Here is a 15836-nt window from a genome sequence, read left to right on the forward strand (position 1 = left end):
CTGTTATAGCAATACCTTAGACTGGGTAGCTAAAACAACAGAATTTATTCCTCACCGCTCTGGAGGTTGGGAGGTCCAAGATGATGATACTGGCAGATTTGGTACTTGGTGAAAGTTCTCTTCTTGACTTGCAGATGGCTGCCTTCTCTGTAACCTCACATGGGAAAGGGCAACAGAGAGCAAGTTCTCTGGTCTCTTCTTAGAAGGACACTAATCCCATCATGAAAACCCCATCTCATAACCTCATCTAAACCTAATGACCATCTTAAGGTCCCATCTCCAAATATTGTCACACACGGTTCTAGAGATTCCACATATGAGGGGACACAATTCACTCTATAGTGGTGGTGGTAGTGTGTTTAAAATATAGGTTTTATTATTTTTCAGATATGGTGAGGCCAACAGATCAGGAGATGACTGCCACGGAAAAGACAGTTTGTTATTCACAGTTCCTAAGAGGGGGCATGCCATGCCAAGCAGGGCCACAAGGGAAAGCGCCACCATCAGTCAGGAGGCACAATGAGCAAGGGGAAAGCATAGATGACAACCCTTATTGTGGTTTCCCAGAGAAAGGCAAAGTAAGGGAGGGTAAGCAGGCTTAGCATTGGCTAATTTGAATAATTTCAGCAGGCTCTAGGGGCTAGGAGCTATCTGGTACGTGGCTGTGGTGATTAGGGCATGGATTTTAAAATCTGGGTAACACAAATATGAAAGTCCTATTTCAAAGCCATAAGTAGCAAAATTATGACTGGTAAAGAACACAGAGTTCCAGGATAGCGGGGTGTGTGTGTCTGAAGAGGAGTCTGAAGAGGTAGGCAGAGGCCAGATCACAGCCTGTGAGCCTGACTTGTGGCAAGTATTAAAGATGTTTAAAAAGTGACAGGCCTTCTGGAGACCAGGGACTGTATTTTACACATCTCATTTCTAACACTTGTACAAAGCCTAGCAAACACTGCTCAAAGAATGGAAACAATTAGTTTTGTTTGTAGGAACAGTATTTGTCTTCTGGTATGACAAATGGATGGGGGAGGCAGGGACACCAATTAGGAAACAGTTACAGAAATGGGGACTGGGGATGATGGATTAAGATCGTGGCTGTGCAGACAGCTAGAGGTAGACGTATTTGAGAGCTACTCTGGAAGTTGAATCAAGAGCTTTCAGTGTTTCCAGTAGTGAGAAAGCAGAAGAAATTAAAGATGAATCACAGGTTTTTAGCTTGGGCTTTCAGTGTAAGGCATTTCCATTCATTGAGATAGGGAGCAAAGGAGAAAGAAAGGTAATATTTATAACCAGAATATGTATTATTTACAATAGCATGTAAGCTATTTTTGTTTTTGTATTATAAGGAAAATTATAGATGAACAAACATTTTTCTTTGGTTTTGTTTTCTAGGATAAGTATGAGAAATTTATTTTTTTTTTACTTATGAGAAAAAGATGAATACTTTTTTTATACTAGCATCTATTTTTTTCCACTATCAATCATATATGCTCAGTAGAGAATACCTAAAAATCTCTTCTAATATTAAAATTCTATGATTCTAAATTATTCTTTGGTACTTTGCACTTTTCATTTGAAGTCCTCTACTAGTGTCTCTACTCCTCCTCTAATGTTTTTCTTAAACCCAGTCCCAAATGCATTGCTTTTGGTTAGTCGCCGAAAGTATGTGACACATTAATCATGAGAAAGGAGTTAGTCATAGCTTACAATATTACCCTTCACTGAGGCACACATAATAGTACTCAAAGGAATGAATCACTAACAATGAATCCATAATGGTGGTTTCAGGCACTCTGACTAGCTAAAGAAAAAGGAAGGAAACTATTACTTATGAAACACTTATTTACCAGATCCTATGATGACACTTTCACAAATGCCAATCAACTGATCCTCACAATACTCCTATAGGTTATTATTAAATCCATTAGATAGATGAAGAAACAAAAGCTCAGCAAAATTAAGTGGCATATCTATGCTCAAACAGCCAGCAAAGTGGTAGTAGAATTGGAACTGGAGCCCAAGAGCCACCTGGCAATAATAAATCTAAAGAAAATACCATCCAAGCTCCAAATTGTTCTTAAGACAGTAAGACAGAACTGTCAATATCTGCTTGTGCCCAGTGTAGGCAGAAGTAGAGACTAGGCCTCCAATTTCTCTTACAGCTATAACAAGCTGGTGAAATTGTTCATTGACCACCAGGGTCAGCTCAGTGGCAACCCTATCATTTCTTTTTTTTAATTTTAATTTTTTAATTTACATCCAAGTTAGTTAGCCTATAGTACAATAACGATTTCAGGAATAAATTCCACTGATTCATCCCCTATGTATAACACCCAGTGTTCATCCCAACAAGTGTCTTCCTTAATGCCCCTTACCCATTTAGCCCATCCCCTTGCCCACAACCCCTTCAGCAACTGTTTGTTCTTTATATTTAACGGTCTCTTATGTTTTGTCCCCCTCCCTGTTTTTATATTACTTTTGCTTCCCTTCCCTTGTGTTCATCTGTTTTGTATCTTAAATTCCACATATGAGTGAAGTACAACACTATCATTTCTTATGTTGCTTCAGTGACTGTGCATAAAAAATGATGGCCTACCATAGTTGAGCCAAATTTATCCTGAAAGGAGACAAGACAGGGAATCTTCAAGGAATATTCACAATCATTTTGTATTTAAATTAGAGAGATAGGGACACTGTTTAAAAAAGCCCTTTAGGGGCGCCTGGGTGGCTCAGTCGGTTGAGCGTCCGACTTCAGCTCAGGTCACGATCTCACGGTTTGTGAGTTCGAGCCCCGCATCAGGCTCTGGGCTGATGGCTCGGAGCCTGGAGCCTGCTTCCGATTCTGTGTCTCCCTCTCTCTGCCCCTCCCCCATTCATGCTCTGTCTCTCTCTGTCTCAAAAATAAAAATAAAACATTAAAAAAAAAAAAAAAAAAAAAGCCCTTTAATACCGATGATTCTTCTTTCCTAAATCATTGGGGAATTGGGTCATGTATCATTTCTGCACAGATAGGCAAGCACATAAAACCACATCTTTGTAGAACAAAAGGGGCAAGAAATAAGGCATCTGTCCAATCGGTCCCCAAAGTTGATAAAGTAGTATTATAGCAATGATAAAGCACAGAATCTACAATCTCAGGTTCAAAGGCTATCTGGTCCATTCCAATGCTGTTATCTTGGTAACAATCTTACCAACAATTAAGTTGATACGCAAATCAAAGTGTGTCCCACCTCTGCTCCAAATCTATTAATGGCTTATAGGGGATAAAGTTCAAGAGGCTTAGATTTGGCCTCTGGTTAGTTTCCCAAAACACATCTCTTACCATTTAGTTCAAGGCTGCCCAGAGCAGGTGCTCAACAATGTAACAAATGTTAGCTATTGTCACTGGTAGCACTATGGCCATCATTACCACATATTCCCACTCCATCCATGGCTACAGTGTATTAATTGCAGTGCCCCTAGATGCCAGACAAACTCAACTCTGTGGGTTCTAGATGGCCTGGCAAATTCCTACCCATCCTTGAACATGCAACTCAAACGTGTCTGAGTCATTTGCGTGAAACCCCTTTGCTGACCTACTTCCCCTAAAAAATTTCTCTTTCCATTTCCATAGCATCCTGTATGCCCCTTTACCACTGCACTCACTAGCATATTACCTTCACTACTAGACCACAGATTCCTTGAGGAAAGGACTATATCATTTTTACCTATGCATATCTGTTGCCCAGGTACCAATTTTTGAACTAATGAAAGTGTTTGTCCAGCTTATGCTTGGGCATAAGGACAGAGAAGTCAAGATCTCCGAAGGCAGCTCTTATCATCTACTGGCTCAGAAATTTTTCTCGATGTTGACCAAGGTGTCTCTTTATCTTTAACCCCACTAGAACCACAAAGAATAAATCTAATCCTCTTCAATATGTCAACCCTTCAAACACTGATTCATAAAACATTTATGTAGGGGATATACCAAGGTCAACAGAGACAGTTCCTGCTCTTGGGTAACTCACATTATGATAGAGAAGAAAAACACATAAATATATTTATGAGACAACAGATAAGGGAAGTAACAGAGAAGCACAGAGTGCTGTGAAAGAACATATGAAGGGTACATATCCTACCCTGGGGCTGTGGAAGGCCTCCTAGAGGAGCTGCTGCTTTGGCTGAGACTTTAAAGGACGAACAGGAATTGTCCATGGGAGAGAAGGAAGTGCAACAGGGCCAGACATGAAAAATGCAGAGAACTGAGAGAATCTGCTATGTACAGCTGAGTTGGAGGAACTGGGCATGTCTTCTCTTCTTCAGGCTAAATATGCTCAGTTCCTTCTCCTCAAGCATCAGGACTAGATTTTTAGTTCTATTTTTTTAAATTCTATTTATTTATTAAGAGAGAGGGAGAAAGAGAAGGTGGGGGGGGGGCACAAATAGGGGAGGGGCAGAGAGAGAGAATCCCAAGCAGGCTCTACGCTGTCAGCATAATCTCACAACCATGAGATCATGACCTGAGCCAGTATCAAGAGTTACACATTAACCAACTGAGCCACCCAGGCGCCCCTATATTTTTAGTTCTTTCACCATTCTGGTATCTTGCATTTGAACACAAGCCAGGTCAGTCCTCAGAATTGAATATTGTCATGATCTATTCAGCACACAGTAGGACAGCCTACTTCTTCCTTCGCTCAGATTCTTAGTCTCACCTTGTCTCAGCACATTCATGCAGCTGTTTGTTTCTTTGTTTTTATTACATTTTTTAAATGTTTGTTTATTTTTGAGAGAGAGAGAGAGATAAAATGTGAGCGGGGGAGGGGCAGAGAGAGAGAGGGAGACACAGAATCTGAAGCAGGATCCAGGCTCTGACCTGTCAGCACAGAGCCCAACGTGGGGCTCAAACCCACTAACTGTGAGATCATGACCTGAGCCGAAGCCGAACGCTTAACCAACTGAGCCACCCAGGCGCCCCAGTTGTTTCTTTATATATGTGATAGACACACGCTACCTTCCAGGGTTACTGTTTTAGGAATAGCATGAATGGACAGCAGGAATGCTCCTAGAGATTTTAAAACTTATCTAGTTTTTAGAAAACGTGTGCTTAAGGGAATGTCAGAGGTTGCTGTATGCACGGAATTAGACTAGGTATGTTTTGTAAATTGTTCTGGCTACCTGTTACTGTATAGCAAACCACCTTAAAACTCAGTGGCTTAAAATACTAATATTTACTTTGCTGATTAGTATGCATTTTGAGCCGACCTGGGAGGGAGAAGTTCATCTCTCCTTCACTCAGTGTCAGCTGGGACAGCTCAAAGGCTGAGGGCTGGAATCATCTAAAGATTCACACACTCAAATTTTGGGCAGTTGATGCTGGCTGCAGTCTGGGGACTTCAGGTGAGGCTGTGGCAGCAACATCTATACATGGCCTTTCCACACGGCTGACTGGCTTCTTTACCATAAGGTGCTGGGTTCCCAGGGTAAGCATCCCAGGAGGATGAGGAAGAAGTTCTTCGCCTTTTGTGACTCACCCTTGGAAGTCATATAGCTTCCTGTCCACCATAGTAACAGTCCTGCCCAGATTCAAGGTCAAGGATCAGAGATCCTACCTCTTGAAGAGAGTCGATGTCACATTGTAATAACAGCGGGTGAGATGAGATATACTGGTGTTAACATCTTTGGAAAACACAATAATCCGCCACATAAATAAAACTCAAAACTGAATTAAATACCTCCACCCCCCCTTCCAAGAACAGGAGGTAGTCTGCTTTAGGATGAAGGGTATTCAGATTGGCTTATTATCATTACTATTCCTCCAAAGCACCTTTGGAGTCTTTTAAAGTCTCTTTTCTTTTAAAACAAGCATAAATATGTATTTTCTTTATTGCAAAAGTATTTTATGCTCATTATAGGAAATCTGGAAAACACAGAAATGAAATATAATTCTCTATAATCCCATACATAATCCAGGGATAACTACTATTTAATACTTCAGTGCATCTCTTTAGTTATTCACTCATGTGGTTAAATGTCCTTCCTTCTTTCTTTCCATCCTTCCTTCCTTCCTTCCTTCCTTCCTTCCTTCCTTCCTTCCCTCCTTCCTTCCTCATTCCCTTCCTCCCTTCCATTTACATATTTATTGGGCACATGCCATGTGCCAGCACTAGTCTATATGCTAAAGTCCAGTGGAATTTAAGATAAGTGAAATCTCTGCTGTCAAGAAGTTTACATTCTAGTTGAAGACTACAAATAAGGTAAATTCAAATGGTGATAAGTGCTATGAAAAGAATAAAGTAAATGTCACTTGTGGAAAGGACTGCTCTACATAAAGTGGTTATAAAAGGCATATCTGAGTAGGTAACATTTGCACTGAGGAGCCAGAAGGAAGCAGACATGCAAAGATATGAGAGAAAAGTTTTGCAGCAGAGGAAACAGCAATCACAAAGGCCATGAGGCAGTGTCTGAAGAACAGTAAGGCCAGTATGGCTGGAGTGCAGTAAACAATGCAGAGGAACAGTAAAAACTGAAGTTAGAGAACTAGACCAGGGCCAGATCATGCAGGCCATAGTAGAGAACTGAAATTTCACCTGAAGTGCAAAGGGATGCCTTGGAGAGCTTTAAGCAGAAGAATGGTATGATCTAAAACGTTAAAGACTACCTTGGATGGTTGTAGGGGCAACTGTTGACTACTGCAGTAGCCAAGAAATAAGATGGTGATAGCTTACACGATGTCCAGTGAGGTAAGGAAAAAGAATAAGGGAGTTTCCTTTTACATAAAGGAAAACTGGAAAGTCAAGACAAGTATTTCACAAAGAAAAAAGCAAATATCGTGTAGAATGCTATGGAGAGGTCAAATAATAAGATAGAAATGTATCTACTGGATTTGGCAAGATGAAGGTGACTGGTGACCTTGACAACAGCAGTTTCTGTGAAATGAAGGGAAGAAAATACCTAACTGTAATGAGAGCAAAACAGAGGGAGGTAAGTGTAGAGAGAGCAAAGACACTCGAGTGGTTTTGATGTGAAAGGGAGCCAAAACATGATTCAACAGCTGGGGCTGGACACAGGGTCAAGGGAGGAGTAATTTTTAAAAGATGGGAGTTATTTGAGTATGTTTGTATGCAGATGGCAGTGAACCAGTGTAGTGACTTTCTAAAGACCATGGTGGAGCCAGAGACTGGGATGGAGTTTATAACTGCAGGCATGAGTCTTTGAGGAGGTGGGAGGGGAGACTGGCCTTTGATAGGAGTTGGAACATTTCTCCCACAAAAACAGGAGGAAGATGATCGTGGTAGAAACATGAGGATGTTTCTTACTGATTTTTTCTATATTTTTGGTGAAATACTGAAGATATCAGTGAGGAGAAAGGGAAACGAGGCAAAAAAGATATAAAAAGAAATCCAAAAAGAAAGAGGGACAAGTATGAAATAACAGTTCTGAAGAACAGAAATGGAAATTGTCAGGGAAATGTAATGGTACTGTCTTATGGCACTGAGTGGCTATTTGAGTTTTCGTTCAATAATTTAAAAGTGAGGGGGTGGCTGGGTGGCTCACTCGCTTAAGCACTGACTTTGGCTCAGGTCGTAATCTGACCGTCTGTGAGTTCGAGCCCCGTGTCAGGCTCTGTGCTGACAGCTCAGAGCCTGGAGCCTGCTTTGGATTCTGTGTCTCCCTCTCTCTCTGCCCCTCCCCTGCGCACGCTCTGTCTCTCTCTCTCTCTCAAAAATGAATAAACATTAAAAAAAATAATTTAAAAGTGAGATAATTTAACAAAGGGATATAATTTCTATGAGCAATGTTTAGTTACTCAGTTCAGGCACAGGATATGCAGATAACTTAGCTTGATCTGGGTTGAATACTGCTCAGGAAGCAAGGGGTAATATTGAGAATATTTATATGGGTGGGTGGGAGTTACTGTAATTTTGGGCCACAGATTACAAACTTTGTAAAAAGGGAAAAGAAATAAAGCAAAATGTACTTCCTTCCAGTCTTTTTTCTATTGTTTATAAGATTGATTTTACATTACACAAAGTTTTGTCTTTATGACAGTTTCCCATTTTACTGGTCTTCAAAATATTATTTATTTATTTAATTTTTAAAGATATTCAATCAGAGGGGCACCTGTGTGGCTCAGTTGGTTAAGCATCTGACTCTTGATTTCAGCTCAGGTCATGATCTCACAGTTTGTGAGATTGAGCCCCACAAGGGCTCTGGGCTGACAGCGTGGAGACTGCATAGGATTCTCTCTCCCTCTTTCTCTCTGCCCCAAACCCCGCGTGCCCACGCTCTCTCTCCCTCAAAATAAATGAAGAAACATTAAAAAAAAAAGACACTCAAACAGAGATCATTTTTTCTTTATTTTATTTTTTTTAAGTAACCTTTATGCACAATGTACTTGAACTCACACCCTGAGATCAAGAGTCACATGCTCTACGGACTGAGCCAGCCAGGCGCCCATCAAAATATTATTTTAAATGGCTATAGTACACTTCAACACATAGTTATATCATAGTATATGTAACAGTCTCCTTTTTGTTAAACATTTAGATCATTTAAAAACTGTATCATGTGTAACACTGTCACATGTGTAACACGCTTGTAAAACATCTTTTCCCTATCTTTGATTACTTTTTAGGATGTATACGTATATGTAGGAGTACAATTACTGGGTCAAAGAACATGTACAACGTTTTTCTTTTAAAAAAAAATTAAAACAACTTCAGGGTACAGAAAAGTTTGAAGGGAAGTACAAAGAACTTTACTCTCTCTGAACCATTTGAATAAGTTGCTGACATGAGGTTCCATTACTCCCAAGTACTTTAGTGTATGTTTCTTACAAAGATATTCGCTTGGATTATATGCCTTGACCAAATGAAATTTATCACAGGAATGCAAGATTGGTTCAACACAGGAGAATCAATCAATGTACTAGACTATACTAATATAATAAAGGAGAAAAACCACATGGTCATCTCAAGAGATTCAGAAAAAAAATATCTGAAAATGCCAACATCTTTTCATGATAAAAACACTCAGCAAACTAGGAATAGAATGGGAACTCCCTCAGCCTAATAAAGAGCATTCACACAAAACCCCAGCCAACATTATAACTAATGATGAAAAACTAAAAGCTTTCTTCCTAAGATCAGGAGCAAAACAAGGATGTCTGCTCTTTCCACTTCTATTCAACAGTGTACTAGAAGTTCTATTCAGGGCAATTAGGCAAGAAAAATAAGTAAAAGGCATCCAATCGATAAGTAAGATATAAAACTATATTTGTATATGACACGATCTTGTATTCAGGAAACCCTAACAAATCCACATATGCATACACAAAAAACTACTAGAGGTAAAAAAAAAAAAGTTCAGCAGTGCTGCGGGATACAAGAATATGCAAAAATCATTGTTATTTCTATAAATTAGCATGAGAAATAAAAATGAAATTAAGAAAATTCTATTTACAATAGCATCAAAAAATACATTACTTATGAATGAATACATTTAACAAAAGAAGTCAAGACTTACACACTAACTATAAAATATCACTGAAAGAAATTAAAGACTTAACTAAATGGGAAGACATCCTATGTTCAAGGATTAGAAGACACTATTAAAGAAAGCAATACTCTCCAAAGTGATCTGTGGATTCAATGGAATCCCTTTCAAAGTCCCAGCTAATTTTTGCAGAAATTGATAATCTGATCCTAAAATTCACATGGAAATGCAAGGGACCCAGAATAGTTTAAACAGTTTTTAAAAACAAGAACAGGGGCACCTGGGTGGCTCAGTTAGTTGAGCATCCAACTCTTGAGTTTGGCTTGGGTTGTGATCCCGGGGTTATGGGATCAAGCCTTGTGTCAGGCTACATGCTGAGCATGGAGCCTGCTTAAGATTCTCTCTCTCCCCCTCCGCCCTTCACCCCCTGCCCGTGCACTTGTGCACTTGTGCACGTGCATGGTCTCTCTCTCTCCCCAAAGAGAAAGAAGAAGAACAACAACAAATCTGGAGGACTCACAGCTCCTGATTTCAAAATTTACAAATCTATAGTAATCAAGGCTGTGTGATACTAGTACAAGTACAGACATAGACCAATGGAACAGAACTGAGAGTTAAACTGAGAGTCAAGAAATAAATTCATACATTTATGATTGTTTGATTTTAGGCAGGGGTGCCAAGAAAATCCAATGTCAAAAGAATAGTCTTTTCAACAAATGATTCTAGGGCAACTGGATATCCACGTGCAAAAGAATGAAGCTAGACCTTGACCTCACACCATATAAAAAAAATGAACTTAAAACGGATTAAAGAATCAGGAGAACAAATGCTATTAAAATGTCCATACTACCCATACTACCCAAAGATCACCCAAAGTGATCTCTATCTCTATCAAAATAGCAATAGCAGTTTTCACAGAACTAGAACAAATAATCCTGAAATTTGTATGGAACCACAAAAGACCCTGAATGGCCAAAGCAATCTTGAAAAAAAAAAAAAAAAAAAAGAACAAAACTGGAGGCATCACAATTCCAGATTTCAAGATATGCTATGAAGCTGTAGTAATCAAAACAGTATGGTACTGCCCCCACCCCCAAAAAAGACACATAGATCAATGGTACAGAATAGAGAGCCCAGAAATAAACCCAGGATCATATAGTCGATTAATCTATGACAAAGGAGACAAGAATCTACAATGGGGAAAAAGACAATCTCTTCCAACTGGTGCTGGGAAAACTGGACAACTACATGCAAAAAAACAAAACAAAACAAAAAAAAACCCCACAAAACTGGACCACTTCCTACACCATACACAAAAATAAACTCAAAATGGATTAAACAACTGAATGTGGAACCTGAAACCATAAAAATCCTAGAAGAGAACACAGGCGGTATCGGCCATAGCAACATTTTTCTAGATACGTCCCCTAAGGCAAGGGAAACAAAAGCAAAAATAAACTATTGGGACTTCATCAAAACAAAAAGCTTCTGCACAGCTAAGGAAACAACCAACAAAACTAAAAGATAACCTACTGGATGGGAGAAGATATTTGCAAATGATATATCTGGTAAAGGGTTAGTATCAAAAGTATATTAACTCAACACCAAAACAACAATCCAATTAGAAAATGGGCAGTGGACATGAACAGACATTTCTCCAAAGAAGATATACAGATGGCTAACAGACACATGAAGAGATGCTCAACATTACTCATCATCAGGTAAATGCAAATCAAAACCACAATGAGATATCATCTCATATCTGTCAGAATGGCTAAAGTCAAAAACACAAGAAACAAGTGTTGGTGAGGATGTGGAGAAAAAGGAACCCTTGTGCACTGTTGGTGGGAATACAAACTGGTACAGCTGCTGTGGAAAACAGTATGGAGGCTTCTCAAAAAAATTAAAAACAGAATTACCATATGATCCAGTAGTTCCACTGCTGGGTATTGACCCAAAGGAAAAAAAAAAACATTAATTTGAAAAGATATATGCACCCCTATGTTTATTGTGGCATTATTTACAATAACCAAGATACGGAAGCAATCCAAGTATCCATCCATAGATGAATGGTAGTAAGATGTGGTAAATACGTACAGTGGAATGTTACTCAGTCATAAAAGAAAATGAAATCTTGCCATTTGCAACAACATGGATGGATCTAGAGGGTATAATGCTAAGTGAAATCAATCAAAGAAAAATACCATATGATTTTACTCATGTGTATATTTAAGAAACAAAACAAAGAAAAAATGAGACAAACAAAAAGAGATTCTTAAATATAGAAAACAAACTGGTGGTTGCCAGAGGGAGGTGAGTGAGTATTGGGTGAAATAGGTGAAGGGGATTAAGAGTACATTTGTCATGATGAGCAATGAATACCATACAGAATTGTTCAATCACTATACTGTACACCTGCAACTAATATAATATTTTATGTTAATTATACTGGAATTTAAAAAAAAATGGACCAAAGACCTAAATGTAAGAGCTAAAACTATTAAGCTCTTAGAAGAAAACACAGGTATAAATCTTCATGACCTTGGATTAAGCAATGGTTTCTTAGATACGATATTAAAAGCACAGGCAACCTAAGAAAAAAATCAAAACCTGTTTGCTTCAAAGGATGCTATTAAGAAAATGAAAAAACAACCCACAGAATGGAAGAAGATATTCACAAACTATGTATTCAATAAGGGTCTAATACCCAAGATATGTACTCTTAAAACTCAATGATAAGAAGGCAAATAACACAATTTAAGAATGGGTAAAGGATCTGAATAGATATTTTTCCTGTGAAGATATACAAATGGGTAATAAGCACATGAAAAACGTTCAACATCACTGGAAAATGCAAATCAAAACCACAATGAGATATCATTTCATAACCAGCAGGGTGGCTATACTCAAAAGGAAGGACGAATATGGAGAAATTGCTGGTGGGAACGTAAAAGGGCACAGCCACTTTGAAAAAGAGTCTAGTAGCTCTTCAAAAAGTTAAAAACAGAATTACCATGTGACCTAGCAATTCCATTTCTTTTTTTTTTTATGTTTATTTATTTCTGAGACCGAGAGAGACAGAGCATGAGTGGGGGAGGGGCAGAGAGAGAGGGAGACACAGAATCAGAAGCAGGCTCCAGGCTCTGAGCTGCCAGCACAGAGCCCGACACGGGACTCGAACTCACAAACCGTGAGATCATGACCTGAGCCGAAGCCGGACGCTCAACAGACCGAGCCACCCAGGCACCCCATAGCAATTCCATTTCTAATAAATAAATATCTAAGAGAATTGAAAACACATATCCGCACAAAATCTTGCACACAAATGTTCACAGCAGCATTATGTATAAAACCCAAAAAGTGGAAACAGCCCAAAGTCCATTCATTGACAAATGAGAAACAAAATGTGGTATACCCATATAATGTAGTATTATTCACCCTAAGTCAAAGAAGCCAGACATGAAAGGTCACACACTGTATGATCCATTGCAATGACATGTCCAGAATAGGCCAATCTACAGAGACAGAGAGTAATGAGAAGAGATGGCTAATGGGCATGGGGTTTCTCTTTGGGATGATGAAAGTGTTTGGAATTAGTGGTGATGGCATCACAATTTTGTGAGTATACTTAAAGCAATTAACTTATTTACTTTAAAATGGTGAACTTTATGGAATGTGCATTAAATCTTTAAAAAAAAAGATTCATCTACATCTCCACAATACTATCAACAAAATCAGGAAATTAACATTAATTTATTACTACCACGTAATCCTCAGACTTCATCCAAGTTTTTCTAAGTGTCCCAATATCATAAATGTAAACACACACACACACACACACACACACACACACACACACACACACACACACCATCCAGTCCAGAATCAGACACTATATGTAGTGGTCATGTCTTTTTGGTGTTCTTCAATTTCAAACAGTTCTTCAGTCTTTTAATTTTATGACCATGGATACTTTTGAAGATTACATGCCAGTTATTTTATAGAATGTCACTCAATTTGATTTTGCCTGATGTTTCCATATGACTAGATTCAGATCATGCATCTTTGGCAAGAATATCAGAGAAGTGATGCTATGTTCTTGCCACTATATCTTGTCAGGTGGCACACAGTTTTGATTTGTCCCATCACTGAAGATATTCACTCTATTTGACTAAGGTTGTTCACTGCTCCTTCACTGTAAAGTTACTTTTTCCCTTTATAATTATTTTATGGTAAAGTACTTCAAAACTATGTAAATTCAGCATCAAAATTTTTAACTTATTCATTTACTTATGATCACTTATTGTTTCAATTATATATAGCTTATTATTTTAGTATGACTTCATAATTTCCCATTTTGTTCAATGGGTTATATGCTCAATGGGTTTGGTAACTATTATAAACTGTTACTATCAATATTTATTTTGATGCTCAAATTGTCCCAAATTTGGTCCATGGGAACCCCTTTAAGTGGGTTTCCAGTGTTCTTCTGACATGTGCCCATCATTCTTTTAGCTTTTCCATTCTTTCTAGCATAAAAAGATGTTCTAGGTTCATAATGTCCTTTTTTTCTGCCTCGGCCCTCTGAACAGCCCAGTTCCTTTTATTATTTTTTTAAAGATTTTATTTTTTATTATTATTTTTTAATAAACCCTATTCCCAACATGGGGCTCGAATCCACGACCCTGACATCAAGAGTCACGTGCTCCACCAACTAAGCCAGCCAGCCACCCCAGCACCGTTCCTTTTAAATGGAGAATGGTTTTTAGAAACCAGATCTGAATGTTAGGTATGCTCTTCTGCTCCCATGCCGGCAGACCTAGAGAATGGATGTATATATGTGTATATAGAAATATATGTGTGTGTATATATAAATATATAGGAGATACATCATTTATAAACTATGGGTGATTTTGGTCAAATCAATTAGCCTCTTTCAGTTCTAGTACTGGAATTTATAAAACATGGTAATAACTATTTAAGATACTCTATATGAAAGCACTTCATGATAGCTAGAGCTGGAAAAATTCCAATTATTTTTTAGTACGATCAAACACGAAGCCTTATTTTCAGGGTCTATATTTCAGCTGATGCTCACTGGTATCACCATTCTCACTGTTGGAACTCTTACCCTATAGCTGTTAAATATTTTGAACAACATTCCTGCCATTTTTCGCCATTCTCGAAACACATTTTAAGTGCTCGTTTTATCACTGTTGTCACATATATCAAACAATGAAATGACTCCCCGCCTCTCCATGGCACAATGGAAGTCTGGTATGTCATTTCATCCTTTTAGTACCTAGAAAGTTTTAACTAAATCTTTCAAATTTTGTTTAAATGTCTTTGACTTTTATACATTCTTCCAAACTCTACTGTGATGCCACAGATTTGTACTTCTTTTTAAAAATAATTTTCATATTATGGCATTGTTTGTAAGTCTGTTTTTCTGCTAGAAAGTGTGAGAAGTATGTTCTATGCTCAATTAAGTCAGATCAGTGTCTTATTCAATTGTGTATTCTCCAGAGCAAGCACAATCTGCACACAGAACACCTTACTATAAATACGTGTTGAATATCAGAATCAATCCTAAAAAATTAATTCTTGTACATTTAATATAGATGTAATTAATAATTCATAGACTGTTGTATTCACAAATCCTTCTGGAATAGCACTGTCCAATCCAGCAGCCACCAGCCTTATCTGGCTACTGAGTGCTTGAATGAACCTAATCCAAACTGAGATATACACCTTATTTCAACATAAGAAACATTTCATTAATACATTTTTATACTGATTATATGTTGAAATAATATTTGAATATATTGGGTTAAATGAATGTATTATTAAAATTAATTTCAACTATTTCTTTTTAACATGGCTTTTCTTAATGTGGCTCCCAGAAAATTTTAAATTACATATATCCTCATGTGATATTTCTACTGGGCAGTGCTGTTCCAGAAGTTTCTAGGTTATTAATGAGGAATAAAGAGCTCAAAAGATTGGGGCACCTGGGTGGCTCAGTCAGTTAGGCGTCTGACTTCGGCTCGGGTCATGATCTCGGGGTTCCTGAGTTCAAGCCCCACATCAGGCTCTGTGCTGACAGCTCGGAGCCTGAAGCCTGCTTTGGATTCTGTGTCTCCCTATCTCTCTTCCCCTCCCCCTCTTGCACTCTATCTCTCTCTCAAAAATAAACAAACATTAAAAAAAAAAAAAGAGGCCAAAAGATTTATGACTAGATATATAGCCTCCTTAGAGCAAGGACAGTAAAATCCCTGCATAGCCCTAACACTTTGCTAGCTAGAGGAACCATCCATTCAAATGGATGCTGTAAGACAGACATGAGGAAATGCATCTAA

General features: G+C 38.3%; 1 protein-coding gene across 6 annotated transcripts in view; it reads right to left on the bottom strand.

Moving 5' to 3' along the window:
* The window catches only part of ACER3 (alkaline ceramidase 3), a 167094-nt gene that overhangs the window by 51213 nt on the left and 100045 nt on the right, over positions 1–15836 (bottom strand). The window contains exon 1 of one of the 6 annotated variants that reach the window (XM_042957538.1): positions 56–135. The exons of the other annotated variants lie outside the window; for them this stretch is intronic. The gene's annotated coding sequence lies outside the window, so the exon portion shown is untranslated. Of the gene's footprint in view, positions 1–55; positions 136–15836 lie in introns of those variants that run through there. 6 annotated transcript variants of the gene reach the window in all.

Source organism: Panthera tigris, chromosome D1, assembly GCF_018350195.1.
Source record: "Panthera tigris isolate Pti1 chromosome D1, P.tigris_Pti1_mat1.1, whole genome shotgun sequence".
Lineage (NCBI taxonomy): Eukaryota > Metazoa > Chordata > Mammalia > Carnivora > Felidae > Panthera > Panthera tigris.